This window comes from Pteropus medius, unplaced genomic scaffold, assembly GCF_902729225.1.
Source record: "Pteropus medius unplaced genomic scaffold, Ma_sr-lr_union100, whole genome shotgun sequence".
Classification (NCBI taxonomy): Eukaryota; Metazoa; Chordata; class Mammalia; order Chiroptera; family Pteropodidae; genus Pteropus; species Pteropus medius.
In genome coordinates this window covers 4,900,013-4,907,524 of record NW_024356335.1, presented here as the reverse complement: position 1 = coordinate 4,907,524, position 7,512 = coordinate 4,900,013, and the positions used below count along the sequence as shown (strand labels likewise).

The 7,512-nt window shown below is 57.9% G+C and overlaps 1 long non-coding RNA gene across 3 annotated transcripts; it reads left to right on the top strand.

Moving 5' to 3' along the window:
- Positions 1–121: 121 nt before the first annotated feature.
- On the top strand, positions 122–5,470 carry LOC120601617 (uncharacterized). 3 transcript variants are annotated; one of them, XR_005652487.1, is made up of 3 exons: positions 167–210; positions 674–1,855; positions 2,786–5,470. It is a non-coding gene; the product is annotated as an uncharacterized LOC120601617 (long non-coding RNA). The 3 variants fall into 3 exon arrangements; XR_005652488.1 differs by having other exon boundaries at positions 122–1,654; XR_005652486.1 differs by having other exon boundaries at positions 122–1,855.
- Positions 5,471–7,512: the final 2,042 nt, after the last annotated feature.

The window sequence follows — 7,512 nt, the reverse complement described above, 5'->3', positions numbered from 1 at the left end:
CGTTCTGTACCTTTATGGTCTCCATCTTACAGATGAGGAAAGCGCAGCTCCATGGGGTAGAGTGACCCTCAGGAGGCTTGCGGTGACTCTCAGCAGGGCCTGCGAGATGTCACACGATGAGGCTTATCTGTGCTCCACTTGCTACCTCTCACTAGCCTCAGGGCCTTTGCACATGCCCGGACCCGTTTTCCTCCTGTCATAACCTTCAGGGTATGTATCTGTTGCCCCAGAGTATATAGCCATGAGGATGGAGTTAGGGCTTATTTCTCCCTTGTTTATTCATGAAGTGGCCAGGCCTGAAATGGAGCAGGGGCTCCCCTTCTCATTGGGAAGTGAGTGAGTGAGTGAGTGAGTGAGTGGGGGACAGCCTAAAACAGGGCACAAGGGGCAGGCAGGTCTCATGGTCCCCTTCTTTTCTGTCCCGGATGGGGTACCTGTGGTTCGCTCAGAATGGAGCTGAGCGATTAACATTATATCATTGAATCCTCAGAACCAGACTGTGAAGTTGCCACAATCATTTTTATAAACGAGGCTTAGAGTAGTGAGGTGACCCACCCAGGGTTACTCGGCCAGTGAGTGGCAGAGCAGGAATTTTTTTCAATTTATTGAGGTATAACGCATATACATCAACTGCACCTATTTAAATCACACTATTTGATGAGTTTTGGCCTAGGTGTACACCCATAAAACCATCAGTACCATCAAGACAGAGAACACAGCCACCATCCTTAATAAGTTCTCTTGGGCCCCCTTGTGGGACCTTCTGGCCCCCAACATCCCCAGGAAACGACTGAGCTGCTTTGCCACTATAGGTTATTTTGTACTTTCTAGAATGTTCTAGAAACGAAATGGAACAGTATGCATTCTTTGTCGCCCGACTCCTCTCACTCAGCACCATGACCTTGAGATTGCTGTGTTGTTGTATGAATTCGGCCGTGTTCCACTGCAGGGATGCACCACAACCTGCTGATGGACATTTGGGCTGTTTCCGGTTTTGCCTGTTCCAAATACAGCTGCTGTGGACATTCCTGTAAAAATCTGTGTGGACCTGGGTGTCTATTTCTCTGGCATAAATGCCTGGGAGGGGAGAGGCTTGGTTCTACAGGAAGCGTATGCTCCACTTTTTAAAGCTGCTCAATGTTCTCCAAAGTGGTCACTTTACATTGCCACCAGCCGTGGAGGAGGGTCCCACAGGAGCATGGGGACCCCAAAGGAAGGATGGCGCCCAGGGCCTGCCGTCCCTCACTGCCAAGCCCCGACCTCAGAGCCTTGCTGCCTGGGTAGCTGGCAGGAGAAGGAGCCAACAGACGGCAAGGAGCTGGGTTGCAACCCCCGCCCCCCATCCCACCCACAAGGAGCAGGCGCCTCCTGAGCCAGCCTGCATCGCTGCCCCCTCCCCTCCCAGGTCTGGCTTCCTCTTTGAGCAGCGCTGCCTCTCCCAGGGGCCCGGCTGCTCTGGAGGGCAGGGCTGGCACGCAGTGGGCGTCACGCCAACGCCAGTGTGCCCAGGGAGCAGCCAGAGGCCCCTCTGTGGACCCTGTCTCTGGCTGTACTGGGGTCTCGCCTGGGGTCTCCAGTGAGAAAGGCGTAGGGGTGGAGAGGCTGGGGAGGAGCTGAGGGTTTCACTGGGCTCCTTAGCACGCTGGTGAGAGAGGTGAGTGTGTGTGTGTGTGTGTGTGTGTGTGTGTGTGTGTGTGTGAGTGTGAGAGCGTATGTGTGTCCCTTTGAGCTCAGACAGAAGGAGAAAGAAAGAAGCCATCAGAACCCGGGCAGAGGGGGAGAGAAGAGAGAGAAGCAGAGAGAGAGAGGCGGCCCAGCCGAGGGGGGCGAACCTCCCCTTCCAGACCCCAGGGAGGTGGGCCGGAGGCGGGGAGGGGTGCGGGAGGGGAGCAGGAACTCTTCATTAAAAATGAACCCCCGGAGCCCGGCCCGCGGCGGCCGGGGAGCCCGGCTCTGTCGCAGGAGCACAGAGGCCCGCGCCGGCTCCAGCCGCCCGCGGCCGACCTCACGCGTCCTCAAAGCCAGCCTGTCCCACTTCCCCCGCCGGTTGCTACAGCAACTGAGCTCTGAGTAATCAGCTGCACGGTGACCTTTCTTCCCCCGGAGAGAGGGAGGCAGGGGAGGAGGGAGTGGAGTGAGAGAGAGGATGGAGGAGGGGAGAGAGGAGGAGAGGAGAGAAGATGGGGAGGAGGAGAGGGAGGAGAGGGGAGAACAGAGAGACGAGGAGGAGGAGACGATGGAAGAGAGGATGAGAGAGGTAAAAGGATGGAGGTGGAGGGAGGGGAGGGAGAGGGAGGGCGAGAAGGGAGGCTGAGCGGCCGGTCAAAGCTGTAAAAACACTGCAGCTGGGGTCTGGGGGCTTTGCGGGGAGGAGCTGGCAGGAAGCGGGAGAGAGGAGGGGCGCTGGCATCTCTGCTGGGGTGAGGGAGACGCTGCGGAACCGGGCGGGGGCGCTGCGGCGGGTACTGACCTGGACGGATCCCCGCCCAGTCCCCCCGCCCCGCCGCTCCCCCAGTGCTGCCCCTCCCCAGCCTGTCGGGATTTCGAGAAAATGGTACACCCTCCTCCCCTCCCCCGTCTCAGAGCCGTGCGGTTTTGTCTTCCCCATTCCCCGGATGGGAAAAGTGAGGCCAGGAAGCTTGTTTACAACTTCAGGACTCTGGCCCCTCTGTGACCCCCGCCCCTCCCCAGCTGCTTCCGACTGGGAGGCAAGGAGAAGCCAGGGTCAGGTGGAGGGGGAGTCCGGTCCACTCCCAGCTGCCCACCGCCCTCCTCTCTGCCTCAGTTTCCATGGTGGTAAAGCAGAGATGCCTGAGGTGGGGGCGCCCGCTGCCCAGGGAGGCACCCAGGGAGGCAGCCCCTGTTGGAGAGAGGGTGCTTGGAGCCTCTCACGCCCAGGTATTGATTCGAAATTCTCTATAAACACCGGGGAGGATAATGAGAGATCCAGGTTGCTGGAGGAGCTTGGGGAAGGGGCAGATGGGAGACCAGGCCACAGAGGGCGCCCTGGGGAGCAGGGGCAGCACTGAGGGAGGGCAAGAAGCCTTCCAGGGTGCTATTCTGCCCTCCCACCCACGAGCTCCTCCCCAGCTCAGCAGCCCTGGACCAGCACCAGCACCCTCAACCCATCCGGCCCTGGGGACCTACCAGCCTCCTGTTCAAGAGGCGAGCCACGCCCCCCTCCCCAGTCACGGCCCCGCCCACTGAGTGGGGGAGGGACGACAGATGGTGGAGGTGCCGTTTTAACTGGAGTCTGCAGCAGTTGGGGAAGGGGAGGAGGGGACCCAGGACTGGAAGGGGTGAGACCTGGCACTGTTGCCACCCTCGGGGGGTGCCTTCGAGTCCCTTCTCTTTACCTGGCACCTCTCCCAAGCTCAGGTCACTCAGGTCTGAGGGGGCACCTGCCTGGACAATCCTGTCACTGGGCTGCCCAACCCCCTGTGGACTCCGTGGACGCCCCTTGTGCCTCCAAGGTGTTGAGGGTCCCTGGGAGGTCAGGACAATGGGGGCAGTCACTCGGCTCCACTGCAGGAGAGCCCTGTGACTCCCTAGCTCACAGCCAGGATTCCACCGCTGACCAGACAGGCAGGGGGTGGTGGCCAGACTGAGGGTCCCAGAGCCAGATTTCAGCTCCACGTTGGGAGTTGAGCTCAGGAGGGGTCTGCATTTTGACCCTGGCTCCTCACCACCGTCAACTCCAGAACTTCTCTGGACCTCCAGCTGTGATGGGTGCCGGCCCCAGACAGCGAAGCACACAGCTAACTCTGAGGCTCTTGACGAAACCAAGATTCAGGAAGGGGAGGTCACTTTCCCAGGGTCACCCAGCTGGTCATGGGAAGTACTGCCAGGCCCTGGGTCATCCAGGGCAAGGTGCATGTGAAGCCACAAAGCGACCACATGGAGTCGGCATCAGAGCTGGCTGCCCTGTCTGTGAACTGGCCTGTACACCAGGTCTTAACTCCCTGGAGCCTCCCCGTTCCAGAAACCTGCGTGCACCCAGACCTTCACCCAAGGGACACTCGTTCTACAGCAAGCCCCACGGGCAGTTACTGGGCTCGTGGTGGTGAAGAAAGCAAGGGTGCTGTGCCTCCCCGAACCCGGCCCTGGGCCCGCGCTGGGCTGAGCATCCACATGTGTTTTGTCACAGAGCCGCCTGGGTACACAGGGAGGTGGGTGCTGCTATTATCCGTTTTCAGATGGGAACGTGAGGCTCAGAGAGACCTGGTGACTTGGCTCAGGTCACCACTGAGTGCCAGAGCTGGGATCAGGATCTACTTCTTGATGTCAGAGATGGCCTCTTAACCCCAGCCTGTATCAGCCAGGCTTGACCAGACTCCAGGGTGTGGGTGTCACCGTGTTGGACTAGGCCGCAGACAGAATTCCTTTGGCCCCTATTAGAAAGTGTTGATGGAAACTACACAGAAGGTCCCTGTGGGTACAGGAAAGAGGAAGCTTGTCACAAGACAGTCACGTGGGCGGGGTGAGATTGGTCATTAGGATGGAGAGTCCGTGGTGTTAGGGGACAGTCACGGCCCAGGGATCTTTTCTGACTATTACCCCGTTAGATAAAGGTGAGGGTCAAGAAAGCCAGAGGACTTTCCATCCATCCACCCACAGGGCTTTAGGGTCAGAACCGGGGCAAAGGCAAGATTCTCTGCCCCTCAATCACTGTGCTGTTTGCTGAATGCCAGCTTCCTCTACCCACCCACTCACCTCCATTCACCTATCCTTCCATTTATCTCTCATCCACCTACTCATCCACTGATCCATCCACCCAGCCACAATCCACCCATCCATCCACTCACTCACCTACCCACTCATCCATCCATCTTCCCATCTGTCTATCCATCGATCCATTCATCCGTCCATCCACATATTTGCTTATCCACCTGCACATCCACGAACCCATTCATCTGTCCATCTTCCCATTTACAGTTCCGTCCACTCATCTATCATCCATCCATCCATCCATCCACCCACCCATCTACTTATCCATCCACTCGTCCAGTCAGCTAGCCGTCACCCATCCAGCCACCACCCATCCTCCATTTACCTCTGACCCACCATCCATTCATCTATTTATTTTATTTTTACTCTCTAACTATTCTGAGTCTTGTTCCTCCACCTTTTAGTTCTGAAACATATGCTGATGTGAGCTGGGTGCTGATCGTGTCCTCCCTGTAGAAGTGTACCGACTCCCCACGCCCCAGTTCAGCGCCCCAGTTCCAAGCGATCCCCTTCAACACTGCGGCTCCGGTGTGAGAGGTTCAGGCTGCCCGTCCTCCCGCCGGCCTCCGCCGAGGTGGGAACCAGACTCTCGATGCTGTTTCTCCTTTTCTCTTCTGGGTCATTTCACCTCCCCATTTGGGTATTTCAACCCCAAAAGAGGGGCCTTGAAAAATGTGTGTAAAGATCAAACTGCGCTATGGAGGTCACTCCATAATAGTACTACTCTGCAAAGGATGTTGGTCACTAGGGGACTGGGGACTGTGCAATGGGCACTAGAGGCTGCCATGGTATGGACCAAGACCCATCAGGAACCAAGGACCAGTAGGACAGACCAAGACCCATCAGGAACCAAGGACCAGTAGGACAGTCTGGACCGGGAACTGGGCAGCTTCTGCTCTGCCTCCAACCTGTTGTGTGACATCAGGCAATTGAGACCTGAGAATAATTGTCCTTGTGCTGAGGATCATAGGTTATACGGAAGCTGTGGAAGAGGCAGCGGCCCTTCCTTGGCGTGATGGGAGTTCTTCAAAGGTGTTAGCAGGCCTCAGCCTTTGAGACGTGCACTCTCTTATTACTAAAACCTTCTAGAAAGGTCCCTTGTTTCTGCTCGGATCGGCTAGCTCTTCACTCATTCATTGAGCACCATCTGTGTACTAGGATCTATATAAAACTCCGGGGATCTAGAAATCAATAAAGATATTTTCTGCCCTCAAGAAATGTGCTGACCCTTGGCTTGGAACAGTCACATTGCGTGGGTGCTGGTTCCGGGGTAAACTCAGTCTTGGGGGGTCTGAGGAGGAGCGTCAGCTGTGCCTGGGCAGGGCAGGAGAGGAGGCGTCCCAGAGGAGGGGCACACTCAGGACCTGGGAGGACGAGGAGGCCGACGTGGAGAGGAGCCTTCAGGGCGGCAGGAATGGCACGTGTGAAGGCATCGGGGCAGAGGAGGCGGAAGAGAGGACGAAAACTGACCCCCTCGAGCGCCTCCTATGGATCCGGCACTGCACCCGATGCTCCCATCTCATCATCCCATGGATCCCCCCAACAACGGACACGGCCACGGCCGGCATCCATCCCCTTGCGCATTTCACTGATGATGAAGCCGAAGCCGGAAAGGACGCACACACTAGAACTGGGACACCTATCGGCCTGACACCAGAGTATGGTGCATTTATTCATCTCCCCTCACTCCGAGCATCTCCCCCCTCAAGGGGGGCGGTGGGGGGAAGGAGAGGGCATCCCCATCAGCGGTACCCTCTTTCAGGCAGCTTAGTAGGCTCGTGCATTCACCCCTCCTCTAGCCTTGGGGGTGCAGTAGTGACAGGAAAGACCCCTCCCTGCTTTCCTAGGGCTCCCAGCTTGGGGGAGGCTACGCGGATACACCTCAGCTCCCGGCAAAGTCTCACTTCATCCGGGCTTAAAAATAAACCCAGGTGCTGTCCAGGCCCACAGAGTTGGGGCCACAGGCTCCCAGAGCCCAGGCTGGGGAGGCAGCAGGCAGAACTGTCAGCTCTGAACAAGCTCCTCTCATCAGCATGGGGCCCCAGCCTTCCTGCTTAAAGATCGCCTCAGGCGCTCTCTTAAAGATGCTAACGTTGCAGCTGACATTTGGGAGATCCTGGCAGGCGATCAAACCCAAGCTGAAAATCGGAGCTGCTGGGCGGGGGGTGGGCACCAGGCAGCAGGGACCAGGCTGGTCGGGGCCGAGGGCAACAGGACTTGGGCAGCTGTCCCTGGCTGAGGCTGTGCTTCCAGCTTCAGCCCAGCCCGGCCCCACTGGGTATCTGGCTCTCTGCTGGAAGGACACAGGGAGAAGGAGGATGCAGAAGGCAAGGAAGGGAGAGGGAGGAGAATGGATATGGAGAAACCCAAATCTCTCAGTTCATCCTCAAGCTCCAGGTCATTGTTTATAATCAGACCGATCGGCAGAAATCATCCACAGGGCGAAGAGTTATGGAAAAGAGGTAAGATGGGAGAAGGTTCCCGGTGCCCGTGCCATCTCTGGCTGCAGTGCCCAGAGCTGGGATCCTCCCAGGGGACGGCGGAGAGTGCTCGGAGGAAGCCGAGGGGTCGGAGGGAAGAGCCGGAGAGAAAGATTCCCGCTCCACCTCTGCCTCGGACACTCTGGGCCTTCACTGAGTTCAGCGTGCTAGAGCCAACCGTGCCTCCTTCCCCTTCCTTTATACCCAGTTTCCTTTCCACCTGCCCACCCTGCGTCCACTCACCCACCCGCCACCCGTTCCTCTATCCAATCTACCCTACTTCCGCCTAACCCATTCCCCCTCT